The following is a 13,424-nucleotide window of genomic DNA, read 5'->3' as shown; positions in this document are numbered from 1 at the left end:
GACCAGCACCATTCAGACAGGCTTTGTGGCCTGAGCAGTTAGAACAATACGACTTTATGTTCAAAGCCGGAGGAGAAACGAAGCCGACTCTGAGGCTCTTCAGTCAGGCTCCGTCATGCTCCTTTAAAAACTAAAACCTGCTTTCTTCTCTCTTAAGTTTCTTTGTTAGGCTGGGAGGCTTGTGAAGCGCAGCCGTCATTTACAACCCATTTCAAACACAAGGTTACAGTCGAGCTGAAACAATTGATCCATTGATAATTCAGGCCATCGGCCATCTTGATAATCAAACATTCTTTGCTTCCTGCTTCTTCTTCATGTTTTTATCAGTTTAAATTAACTAACAAAGTATTCTTATGGTCCGCCTGCTATCTTCCAGTCTCATCTTGATCTGTAATTTGTGGTGTCTTAATCTAACTTTAATCTTATCTAATATCTTTACAAAACACAAAAACACTCCTGGGGCTTCATGTATCTGTGATGAGCATGTGTCACAATTTGCTGACAACAACAGAAAATAAAATAAAATAAAATAAACACAATGAGACGATAAAAATCCCACAGGAGCGTTTTTGCCAGTAGTTTGTGTACTGCATTAATATTAAGGAGGCAGTTTTAATATTTTCTGCACCTCGTTGTATGAAGGAGGGAACTACTTAGCTCCTCGTGTTTTGTCCCAACAATATAATACACAGAACGTAATAATGAAGTCATGCAGTACTTAATCTTCTTATGAAGTATTTTTGAGATGCCTTTGAAGCACTTCTACGTGTATATTAAGTGAGGACATTGAGGTCTTGCATCACACAAAATGTCTTCAGCGTCAGGAGGATTTTACATCCTCAGGTGGACCCGACGTGTCCGACTCACCGACGGCGTCAGGAAGTGGACTGGTGACCCCGTGGCCTCGGGACGGCCCGAGTAACGAGGCAGCAGTTCATTCAGACTCAGTGTGACAAAGCTCTGCTGACTGACGGCTCTGTCTGCTGTGGTTGAGTCAGTGTAACAGGTGTGAGAGGCCAGTCCCTCGCCACACACACACACACACACCCAACAGGTCATGGAGATGAGGTGATATATGAGGCACGTCATGGCAGGGTTTCACGCCTGCAGTCCTCTGATCTGTCCTCGCAAATCACCGTTAGTCGGGCTAAACATTTGCCGCTCACACATTTAGCAGCTCGGAGGAGACGAACACGCTGGTCGTCTTCTCACACGCATGTTCACACGTGTTTTCTCACAGCACTGAAACATCACGTTAATCAGGTTCAAAGAGACCACAGAAGGTCAGGTCAGCTGATTCACTGTTAGTCTCAGAAAACTTTTAGCTTTGAAAACTCGAGGTCAGTTTTTTCAGTCGACTGTCTTAGATTACTTTTGTATTATTACATCAGATTGTGTGATATTACTTTTGTAGCTCTCGCTAATTAACCCACACAATCAAAGCTGCTCCTGAATCGTGGCGAGGCCTCAGCAGTGACGACCACGTTAGCGAGTCAGCAGCTCAGTTAGTCATGTAATTAACTGTCCCCTCCCGCCGTTGGCTGTGGGCTCCTCTCACAGGACAGACAGGTTCATCTGAGTGTGAGGGTAACAAAGAGATCCTCACAATAAACTTTTCCGTCCTCCCCCCCTTTTGTTCCCTCACTTCATCCTTTCCCGTCACTGAAGTCACTCGGCGCCTCAGATCTGACTTTTCATGACTCGCTGCTGGTCATGAATGAAGATGTTAATACGTTTTATTCGAACTAACTTATAAATCAAGATGTTCTTCTATTTGCTTTTGCTCTTTTTCCCTTTGCAGTGCGGAATTCACCTTGAAATGCGCCCAGAAATATCAAAATCCTCCCAAGAAATCACCTCTGACTCGGTGTAAATGAAGTCAGAGCCCACAGACGCTCAGCGGTCGGCCTGCAGCGCGTCGGGGAAACTGTTGCCTCCGTCTTCTGGCTTACAGGAGTGCACTTTGGCTCATCGCTGAACGTTACCAGCAGCTTCTGTCCTCCTGAATTATGAGAGCCGCTCTTGTCAACCAAACAAATGAGTCTGTCTGCATTCAAAAGGTCACGGCGTAGCAGAGTAAAATCACACAGCGCGCAGTCAATTCCTCGGCGCGGTGCCCCTTTCCAGGGGCCACTTGCTGGAATTTATGGTTGGGCCCTGCACCTATTCTCCTTTGAATAATAGCCATCCCGTAAAGGAAGCTCAGGTCGGTGCCGAGTCTTAAATAGAAAACAGCTTCGAGCGAACGGGCAGGTTGTTTATTGTGTGAGCGGCGGGTGCACAAATAGAGGCTAACGGTGACATCTGAATTTATACCGACTTCCCACACTCGTTCCTGTTGACTTCAAGAGGAGCAGCGAGACCCAAAATCCCCGATGTGAAAGCTAAAAACGGAGCAGACGGTGGGAGGACTTTCCCCACGAGGCCCGGTGTGATGAAGCCTCCTGTTTGTGGCTTATTTCTTCCACCATTTGTCGCTTAGCTGATAATAAACACTGATGGGTCACAGAGGACAGGAAACACAGGAGGAGGCTGAATGAGATGTTCTGAATCGGTCGATTGAATTTTCAAAGGAAGAAAAAACCCCGAAAGGCAGCCTGTGTGAGTGTGAGTGTTTCGCACCCGTCTGCCTGGATGTTCAATATCCTGTGGCTGAGCTCCCTCGGCCCTCGCCAACAGCAAACAGATGTGGCGGCTGAGTTCAGAGGGAGAACAGGAGGATCCAGATCGGCTCCTCGGGTCCCACCTGAGGGCCGCGGCAGACCGCGACCTCACGATTCAACCCTGCAACCACGCTGACGCTCATGCATGTCAGCAGTTAAACGTATTTATTTTTTATTACTGCGGAGGGAACAAAGCCAAACAAGCTCTGATATGGGGGTTTGTAGCCCTTTCTGCTGGACAAATTTACACAAGTCAAAATTAAAATGATGCTTCCATAAACTCACTCTGTCATCAGAAGGTTTCTGCTCTGTGGTCTGTCTGCAGCCTCGAGCCTCCCTGACACCAAACTCGTTTTCCTTCTCAGTTGAACGTGTCCTCAGCTCTCACCAGCATGTTGCCCTCCTCCCACGTGTGTGTGTGTGTGTGTCCACAGCCGACGCCGTCACCTCCCCGCTGACCGCTGAGGTTCACCGACCGCTTTGATCCCTGACCCCTCGGCCAAATGGTCCCGCTGCAGCCAGGCTGCTGGCTGTTTTACAGCCACAGTTTGGACCTCGGACTTCCTCTTCTCTCAGCCTCCACAGTGAGTCCCTGCTTTGATTTCACTGTCGCTTTAACCCATTTAATCCTGAGAAATTAACTCAATTCTTTACGCTTCAGCTGAAAAAACCTGACCTGGACGCGGTCTGTGTGCTCGAACCAGCAGCAGGTTTAAAACTGATCCACGACGAGCTGTGAAGCCAGGCCTCTCTGATGTGTGAAGTCCTGCCTTCTGCCTGTTCACTCCATGAGCTCCACAAAACAATCAGAGCAGGTATTCACCATCACACACACTCACACACACACACACACACACACACACACACACACACTGACGTCTTCCTCCTTGTGTGAGGAGCGTTCAGAGGTAATAACTGTTCAGCACTGTGACATTAGGCTCTAAATGAAGGGAGACTCCCTGCTGTTGTGAGCCACAGTCAGCAGCCCACAGTGTGTGTGTGTGTGTGTGTGTGTGTGTGAACACCTAAATGCGGTCAGAACTTTCTTTGTGTGATTTTGCAGATGGACACGTGGTTCTGTTTTTTTCTGTTTGGTGCACCTGACCGCTCAGGTGTGTGTTTTGAGGTGTGTATTCCCAGACCAGGACCTTCTGGTCACGCAGACATTTGTGATAACACAGAGTACCACCGCCCTCCTGCTTACTGAGTACTTGTACTTTAACGTGAGTATTTGGACGTCTTTCCGGAGCTGAAAGCCGCTCAGACTCAGGTCCACTCAGAACCTGCTGAGGCCCCGTCTCTAACAGCAAGTCACAGACCTTCAGGGGCCCCAGGCCGGGATCGGGTTTGTCCCCGGGCCCCCGGCGTGCCCTGCCTTCGTGGAGGGAGAGAAGAAGCAGCCCAGCTGGACGGGGGCTCCGGGGGCCGGACGGATCCCTCCTGACCTCAAGGTCTGATTGAGCTCACGGAAAGACGCTGCCAAGGGGGGATTGATTGCTAAAGAAAACCACATGGGCCCCGCTGGGACGCCACATGTTAGAGAAGTTTGAGGAAGAAGAAGAAGAAGAAGATGTCAGGCGGCAGTTTGGCCTCGTTTCAGATCTCGTTTGGGCTTGAAGCGCCCCTCGCAGGAGCAAAGGGCCGAGGCTCAGGCGCGACGATCTGTGCCCCCTGTGACGTGTCGGGGTGTCGCAGCGCAGCGTGGGCCTTTCTTCATGTCCGCCCCTGAAATTCAAACCCACAGTCGCGGACTCCGCTGCTCGCCGCGGCGGCTCACAGGCCCCAGGTCAGCGTCGTCCCTTCAGGAGTTAATTAACGGACGCATCAAAGCCGATCCGTGCGCAGCAGAGAGGAGGAAGTGCGGCCTCCGGCGGCCCCCGCGGCCTGGACCTTTGATTTCTGACGTGTCCCGGTCCGTGTGTGCGTGTTGTGTGTGTGTCGGTCTGAACCTGCCGGCTGCTGATCAGCGGGGGTCAGTGAGGAGGACAAACGGTGTCTCCCAGCTCCACATGAGGGCCTCATGGTGAGGCCCGAACGGCTGCGTGCCTCAGCTGGTTCAGTCCGTGAAACAGGACCAGAATATTCAGTAAATCCTCCAGCCACACAGTTTGGTGTGGTTTTGCTCTGTAAGGATTTTTGGTCATCTGATTATTTTATTAATGCTCGAATTGTTTTAGAGAGTGAAAGAAAAGCTGAGTTCATTCTGACGCAGTGCAGTCAGCCAGTCGGCCTTCACATCAAGAGCAACCGATTCATCAATGAGTCGATTAGTTACTGGAAAACCAGTCAGGGAAAACCTTGTTTCGTCTTCTTAAATATTTTATTTTAATTTTGTTTTCTTAAACATTTTTCGTTGCAGTTTATATATTTATGTATATTTGTTTTTGTGTCAGCTGGAGGTTTTAAAACGCGGATGATAGTTGTGTCTGCAGTTATTTTTTCTGTGTTAATGCTGAGGAGGGAACATCTAAAATAAGCAGAAGTGAACGAGCAGTTTGTCCTCCGCGCGGTTTGCTGCCAAAAGTGAAAGACACGCAGGGAGCTTTTGTGGACCGACGCGCCCGCTCGCTTCTTTTCTCGGTGAACAAGTGCCCCGAGGCCACGCGGCGTAATTGGTGTGGACTTGTTGTTTTGTGGGATAAGAGACTTTTGAGTCCTCACAGCGGGGCGTTTTACTCACTTCCAATCCCCGCGCTTTCTTTCTGCACCGAACCCGTCGTTTCCCTGCGTTTTCCCGTCATTAAACTCTCCACGGATTTCCGCGCTGACGCGCCAGCGGGACGCGCGGGGGGAAATGCGTGAAAATGACAGCGAGGGAGGGATGAAAGTGACATCCCCATCACAGGTTTGGGAAGCCCTCATGTCACCCTGAATAATGTGAAGGGCCCCATTATTTCTTCACATGTTTGCGGCCCCCGCCCCTCCTGCTCCCTGACTGCTGGAACTCTTCATCCTGCACAATGGCAAACGCACTAAAACTTCTTTTTCTGATGCAAATGAAAGCAACCGGCCATTCAGCGTGAAAACATCCACTGTGGGGCGAAGGGAAGGCAGCCTGCAGGCTTCTCGTTTGGCTGCTGTGATATTTCTCTTGTTTCTGTACAGGAAACGATCTGCAGTGGTTTGATTAAAATGTGTGAGGCCTCAGCCATCGGCTCAACCTGTGAATTTAAATCACATTATTCTAATGACCCAAAGAGGTGCTCTGCCACCTTCTGAATTGATCTCAAAGAAGGAGGTTTCAACGCGTGTGCAGGCGGCTTCTCCACAGAGAGCATCTTAAATATCAGGTTGCAGATTCCTGGAATTCCAACCTCAGTGTAAACCGCAAATAAACGAGCTGAAATCACCAGAAATTCCCTCCTCGCACAGTCAGAGTGTGCGGGAAAAATCCTCTGCTGTTTCTAATGAATCACAGAAGGAAAATGTGAAGACGTGAGGAAATCTGACAGAGTTATTTCTGTTTTTCCTCCACGTTTGTGTCTGAGCACATGGCCAGCACTCACCCAAACGTCCCCTCCTGTCGTCCTCTCCTCCTCCTCCTCCTCGTCTGAGCTTCTTCACTCCTCTTCCAGTCAAACTTTTTCTCAGCGAGGAGTAAAAATCCGCCGCAGAAACATGAAATCCCACCAAACAGGAGCCGAGCGCACAGTTTGCTCAAAGTTAAGTTCCCCCCAAAAACGAGTCTGCGCACTCGGACGCGGAAAGTTCACTCGTGGTGCGTCTGTGCGCGTCGCGGAGCCATCGAGCTGCAGGGGAGTTCGGACAGGACGCCGGAGCGACTTTCAGGAGTGAGCAAAGCAAAGTTTGTCGGGTGTTTCATCGGGATGCTGCGGAGCTTTGGACACTCCGGGATGCGCTGTGCCTCCCCGCGCCCTCCCCTCTCTGGACTCCCTCCTCCTCTCTCTCTCTCTCTCCCTCCTCCTTCTCTCTCTCTGACTCCCCCTCCTCGCCTCCTCCCCCTCCTCCCTCTCCCTGTCCGGGTTCAGATGGGGCAGACCGGACAGCCTGATGTCGCGTCTTTAATCCAGAATGTCTCCATAAACTGATGGATGTAAGCGAACCCCTTGTGCCAAACTAACTAACTAACGCTCGTCGGCTGCGGCTGAGGCCGTTTTTAAACATTAAAACTCAATAGTTAACACAAGTTAACAATAAAAGCTAAACACGCGAGGGCGAGACAGCTGCTCTGCTCAGAAATATCGATCATCACTTCTGTTAGATGATTAGTTACTTCCGGCTGTGTTTGGGACCTGATCTTTGCTTCGGTCGGGTCTTCTCATTCGCACCTTTTCCCTCCATGAGCTGATTTCAAACGACTTCTGACCAACAGGTTCAGGTGTCCAACTGAAAGCTGACTGCCTTGTGTTTCTGTGTGAAGAACACTGCAAATCAAAGACATACAGTGGCTGATGATGAAGAACCTCTGAGGAGTTCAAATCTGTGGAAATAACGGAGGTTTTGAGTTGTTGTAGCGGAGCAGGCTGACGTGCAGCACAGAGATCAGACATGATGATGATGATGACTCGGAGCTCTTCCTCTGGTCTCTCTGATGCAGGTCGTGTGCAGGTAACTTCAGGCTCGTCACACTGAAGGTGAGACGCTGACACCTGCTGGCGGTTTTCCCGCACTGCAGGCTCCTCAGTCAGCAGAGCGTCTTTTTCTGTGCTCTTTAAGCCGCTGGTTTGATGAAAGGTTGGTAAGTTTTCTCTTAAGAAACCTGACATCACACTGGCTTGTGGTTTATCGACAGGACTCAAATATTTATTTATTTATTTTAGACCCGACAAGATCGAAAAGAAGGAATAAAAATCAGCGTATTAGATGAAGGCCAACATTTCTCAGGCTTCTCGTGGAGAGTGAACCCTGCATCAGATATTTGGTCTTTCCTCATTTAAAAGGCTTCTGGATCGAGATGAACTGGATCATCTCAGACTTTAACTGAACTGGACGTGTGTGGCAGTTCCATCTGCTGTCTGACACTTTAATCAGTCTTCATACTGACATATTATCAAGTGATGTTACAGAAACATCCGTGTTTTTTAGAAGAATCCTTTTAATTCAGAAGCTTAAAGAGTGTGAAACGGCGCCCCCCAGTGGACAAACTGCATCACGACCACAAACCACAGGACACAGGACGGAGTCTCTGTCCTCTGCGTCCTGCACTCAGGCGTGTGTGATTCATGTGTGACCTCCAGGATGGCAAACAGCTGATGAGGTGATGTGAGTACTTTAAAATACTGCATTCTAAATGATACTTCAGAGAAAGTACGTAAGCATGAGCATCAAAATGTACTACGAACATAATAAGTGAAAGTAGTCGCTGTGCAGAATGGTCCCATCAGTGCTGTTATATTACCACATGTCTTATGGAGTACTTTATTTAATCACCACCTACATCATGTCATACTGCTTATTGATTTTATTAGCTATGGTTTTCTGTTTTGAAGCAGCAGGAAGGCCTGTTAGCGCCCCCTGCTGGTGTGCAGTGAGCTTGATCTTTGCAGTTTGCTTTTATTTTAAAGTAGAAATGTTTGCCAATCAAAACGTTTGATTTGGGCAGCAGATGACGAGCTGACGAGCTGTTTTCAGGTAGAAGCTCTGACCTGTAGTGACCTCCTCTTTGTGTGTGATCCCGCTGTGCTCTTGGAAGCAGTGAATGACCACGTGCAGCCTGATCCTGGGCCGGATCAGGTGCACCACGGTCAAATGAGTGAAATGAAATGAAAATAAGAGACGGAAGTGAAATCATAACTGTTAAAAAGCGATGGTGTCGCTGTCATATGGAAACAATCTTCCCTCTGAGCAAAAATAAGATTAAATATCTTTGAAAACGTCTGCATGAGAAATCTTTCCCCTCATCTCGCCATCTGATACTGATGACTTCCACAGAGCGAGACGTCACCGCGTCTGCATGTGTCCCCGCTGTGGGAGACGCTGGGAGATCTGCCTGACTTGAACAGGGTTTTAGGTTCACGTACGTCTCAACGACGTTTCGCTCTCCTCAGTCTGTTCCAAGAGTCGCACTGTGACAAACCGTTTCCTACAATTCCCAGAATTCCCCAGCTGCAGCTGGCAGGTACAGGTGTGGAGGATGATCTGTGCTCTTTCTGGATCTGGACCTCGTGTTTTTGTCCAGAACTGGAGCACATTCTGGTTCTGAGGTGCTGACACCAAAATGTGACGTCCAGATAAGATGAAGCTTTGGACCTCAGCAGCGAGAAAAGACTATGAGACTAATTCACATGTTGGAGGAAGAATGTTTGATCAGTAACTCGTGGAAATGATGAGTCAGGTTCACCATCAAACACCAAAATCCTCCTAGAAGTCCACATTATGTCACGAGAAGCTGTGGTGAATCTTTCTCAACCTGATCATCTTGGAGGTGAGTGCATCAAACTCGTTCCTGTTTAACGAGGAGCCTTGGAAAATAAATGTAATGAGCAGGAGAGATGAAATCCAGACAGGACAAACCACTCAGTGACAGCTTGTCTCGTCACCAAACGTCCTCGCCGGCGGTGATCGTTTGTTTATTCCCACGTTTTGTGTATTTGCAGAACATCATTAAGAAGCTGCTCCTCATCCTCATTAACCTTCCGGCACATCCAAACCCTCTGACTCGGCCCACACGTGTGCCGTGACTCGTCTGCTTTAGTCTTCACTCAGTCCGTCCCAGAAAACACATGTTGGACGACCCTTTGACCTTTAATATCCGCTCAGTTTATTTGGGACGCCCCCGCCCCCTCCTGCCCCCCCCCCCCCCCCGCCTCGATGCGTATTAAATCAGATATGCTGAATGGAGAAGGCGACCCCCACCACCAGCAGCCACCTCTTACTTAACCCCCCCTGACCCCAGGTTTTCCTAAGTAAATGGATTTAGACGCGAGTCTCTGCTGTGTTTGCTGTGACTGACCGGGCGGCTCTGTTGACCTTAATATGGGGGCCTGGATTAATATCCACGACGTCAGTGCCAGAGAAACAGGAAAGGACCATGTGTGGAGGAGGTGGACCAGACACGTTCTGGTTCAGAGGCAGATGCTCAGAGCTCGGGTTGGTCCTCGTTAACGCAGAGGCTCCGGTCGGCCACAGGCCCGCTTCGTTCCCGCTGTGGGTCCACACCGGTTTCTGTCTGCTGCCACGTCACCTCCCTTCACCCGCAGTAGGACGCTTTGGCTCGGCTGCTGCCACGTCACCTGACGTGTCGGGTCTTCCTCTGCCCTCCCATCGGCTGCAGCCCCACACAGAACACTCCAGTTCAGCTCTCCTTCAGTCAAAATAAATGATCGCAGTGTTTCTTTCTCCATTAACTGGCGGGGGACTCGATTTTGAATCCCGTGTTTGACACTAATAGTTTGACAATCTGTCCTCCGCCTCCGTCGGCCATTCATCCAAACCAGCGGCCCCAAAAGTTCCCATGCTGTGTAGGGAGCCGCTTGTGTGGAAATGTGTGTGTGTGAGTGTGCGTGTGTGTGTTTGTCTGCTGGCTCGAGGCCAACTGAAATCTGTCAGTCTTTCAGAGACCCATCAGCTTCGGTCCGAAGGGACAATGAAGTGGACACAGACTCCCCTGCCGCCTCCGCCCGTCTCACTGTCTGACTGACTGATGACACAGATGCATTCACACCCAGCAGGTCTGAGGCTCTTCATCACTCGCTGCACAAACAGCAGTCAGATCAGCCGCGAGTCCCGGGCCACACACTCTGACCTCGCTGCAGTTCAGCGGGTCTGTCCGGATCCTTCCTGACCGACTGGTGTGAACACCAGAAGAAGAAGAAGAAGAAGAAAAGGAGGAGGAAGAGGAGCACGGAAGAGTCGGTGAAGCTCACGTGTTTATTTTCAGTTTCGTTTTCAGCTTTAGTTGAGGTACGTGTTTGTGTTTCCCCCACAGCTCTCTCATCCTGACCGGTGATTCAAACACGACGGCTTTGCGTTCACACTTTGTGGTCTGTTCTGTTTGAATGGATGTTGGCCAGCAGATTAAAACTGAGAGAAGCACGTCTCCAAAGTCCTCTGGTTCTTTATCTGCTTTCTGTCCCTGCTGCCGTGAAGCACAAAGTGATCATTCAGCTGATCCCTCCGCTCACCGACCCGCCTGCACGCCTGCGTGCTCCTTTCTCAGCTCGTGGACTGGCACATAAACGTGAAGATTTAGCTCTGCAGAGAGTTTCAGACTTCAGCTTCAGCTCGGAGGTGTTGGTGTTTCACCTCCGGCCGAAGGAACTGCGAGGGAGCCCCGTTTCCCCCGTAATCCCCGTCTCAACTGCCTGGCCTGCTGGTTTCACAGATTATCCTGCGTTCAAAAGGACACACATGCTTCAGCCACTGAGTATTTTTCTTGCTCAAGTGTCCTTGAGCAGGACTCTCGAGCACTCAGCCTGCACGGATTGATCTGTACGGGAGCATCGGCCGCTCAGAGCATTCAAAATGTAAATTCCTGTTGTGGAGAACACGAAGACGTCATTTTGTGCACAAAGCGGTCGGCTCTGACGGTTCACAGATAAGTCCCTTTGTGCCCGTCGGGCCTCCGTCCGTTCTCATGCCTGACACCGTGTATGGGAGCGCTTGTCTCGGCCGACTGGACGCACGTGGCCCACTCCAAAACCCAGTGACACGCCGACAATGCATGTCAGCGTGGTCGTCCAGGACTCCACGCTGGGCCAAGCCGAGGGAAAGTCACACTCAAGTGATCTGAGAGGAGATGAATGTCAAGTGCAGAGTGGGGTCCCCTCGCGGAGGTCCCGTCACATCTGACCAGTCCCGTCGGCCTGTGCTCGCTGCTCTTTGTGGACAGTGTTATGGGAGCTGCGTCAGATGAGGCCCGCGTTGGAGTGGAGGCTGTCCCAGCTGAGACCCTTCCTCAGGCTTCTGCATCACCTCATTGTCTTCACCTCCTCATTGTTCGCTCTGCGATGTTCCTGACGATAAAGTGACAAACAGCCAAACACCATCTCAGACGGGGTCCCGCTACTGTCAGACGCTGAAAGTAAATTTTGCTACATGGAAAATGTCAACTGTTTTCTTGTTTCAGCTTCTAATGTGAGGATTTTCTCTTTGATATCACTGAATATTTTGAGAAGAAGTGTGAAGATTTGGTCTCGGCCTCCAGGAGGGATTAGATTCAATTATGGGTCGATTCTTCAGGAAATCTCCTGCAGGTCCCTCAGACGTCACTGTGTTTAAAAGAACTGTGAATATCTCGCTCAAGTGAAAGCACCGCGTGACCAGCCTTTGTGCTCAGGTTGGCGTGTATGTGTGTGTGGGTTCCTACCTGTGCATGTGTGTGTGTGTGTTTTGTCTCCCTGCGGTGCCTAATTCTGTTCATTTGTCACACACAGATCAGCAGTAATTGCAGCATTGTGCTTTAATTAGATCTGTGCACAGAGCCTTCATTCAAACCTCAGAAACCCTTCAATCAGCAGCCATTTTGTTGAGGACACAAACCACGACTGGTCGACAGAAGAACTGGGGACACGGCGACATTATTAGCACCATTGTGCCGGCGTACCGCATGGTGGGCTGTCATTGGCCCGGCCCGGGGCTGTGAATGAGGGACAGACGGGATTAGAGCCCGGGGATGGAGGCAGGTTTGGCCCCATTGTGCTCTGGCGTTGGGAATCGCTCGCTCCGCAGCAGCAGGGCGGCTTCCGTTCAGCCTTTGTGACTTGTTGAGGGGGGTTTGCAGGAGGCCACCGTGGATTCAGAAACACCAGGTGTCCCCTGCCTGGGCCCACACATGAGGGACATGAGACTGATGTGATGTTTCTATTGGCTCGCTGGGATGTGTGGAGGGAAAGCTGGTGGCGCTCAGCGAGGCTTTCAGCCTGTCCTTTAATTTCAACACGATGACACAGTACAGCGGAGACCCACTTACTGAGATTTGTCCAGATTTGTACTGAGGAAAGGTATGAGGCCGGTATCTGGTTCCATCGAGGTCGGTAAATCCCTTCGTACTTGTTGTGATGGCCGCACAGAAAGCAGTCAGCTCTTTTTCGGTATTTTCGCCGCAGTAAACTCAGATTCCTGGCTGATCCTCTTCTTCCTCTGGCCTGTTTCAGATGTTCTGCACTTTACAGGAGCTTTCAGTGGAGGCTGAATTAAAGTTGACCCAAGCTTTTGTTACGGTGTGAAGTCGATTTCGGTAATTCGGCGTAACGCTTGTGGACCTCAGCAGATCCCGGTCGCAGTTGGAGACCACATCAGCTCTGTGTTTCAGGCGGACTCACGTTTGGCCAGCAGCAGCAGCAGCTCTTGCCACTAGAGGGCAGTAAACAGCTGTGGGCTGGAAACAGGACTCCAACTCCCTTTTTATTGGGAGAACATTGAACTTGAAGTCTTGATTGCTTCTCAGAGCTCTGAACTCGGAATTTATATTAAATCCTTTCATCTCGGACATGTCTGAAAAGCGAATAAAGATCAGTCTAAGCTTTTAATAATGTATAATATATCCATTTCAGGAACAAATGAAGGGACATTCATCAAAATGACGGTTAGCCCGAACAAAAAGATGACAGACTGTGTACTCTTACACATAGAAACACATGTGTCTACCCCAAATCTGCCCGTCACGTGTATTAAAGTGTCTCAGAAATGCTCCTGTGCAGACGCTCTGTGTTTTTAATATACTGCATGTTGTTTGGATATATTGGATCTGGGAGTGTTTTGCTCATGATGGCTTTCATGGATATAACGACATGAGTTAAAGCCATGCACAAAATGTTTATTCAAAGAATTTTCTCGGAGTCCAGAATGTGTTTTCTGTGG

Source organism: Scatophagus argus, chromosome 24, assembly GCF_020382885.2.
Source record: "Scatophagus argus isolate fScaArg1 chromosome 24, fScaArg1.pri, whole genome shotgun sequence".
NCBI lineage: Eukaryota > Metazoa > Chordata > Actinopteri > Scatophagidae > Scatophagus > Scatophagus argus.
This window is presented reverse-complemented; position numbering follows the sequence as displayed.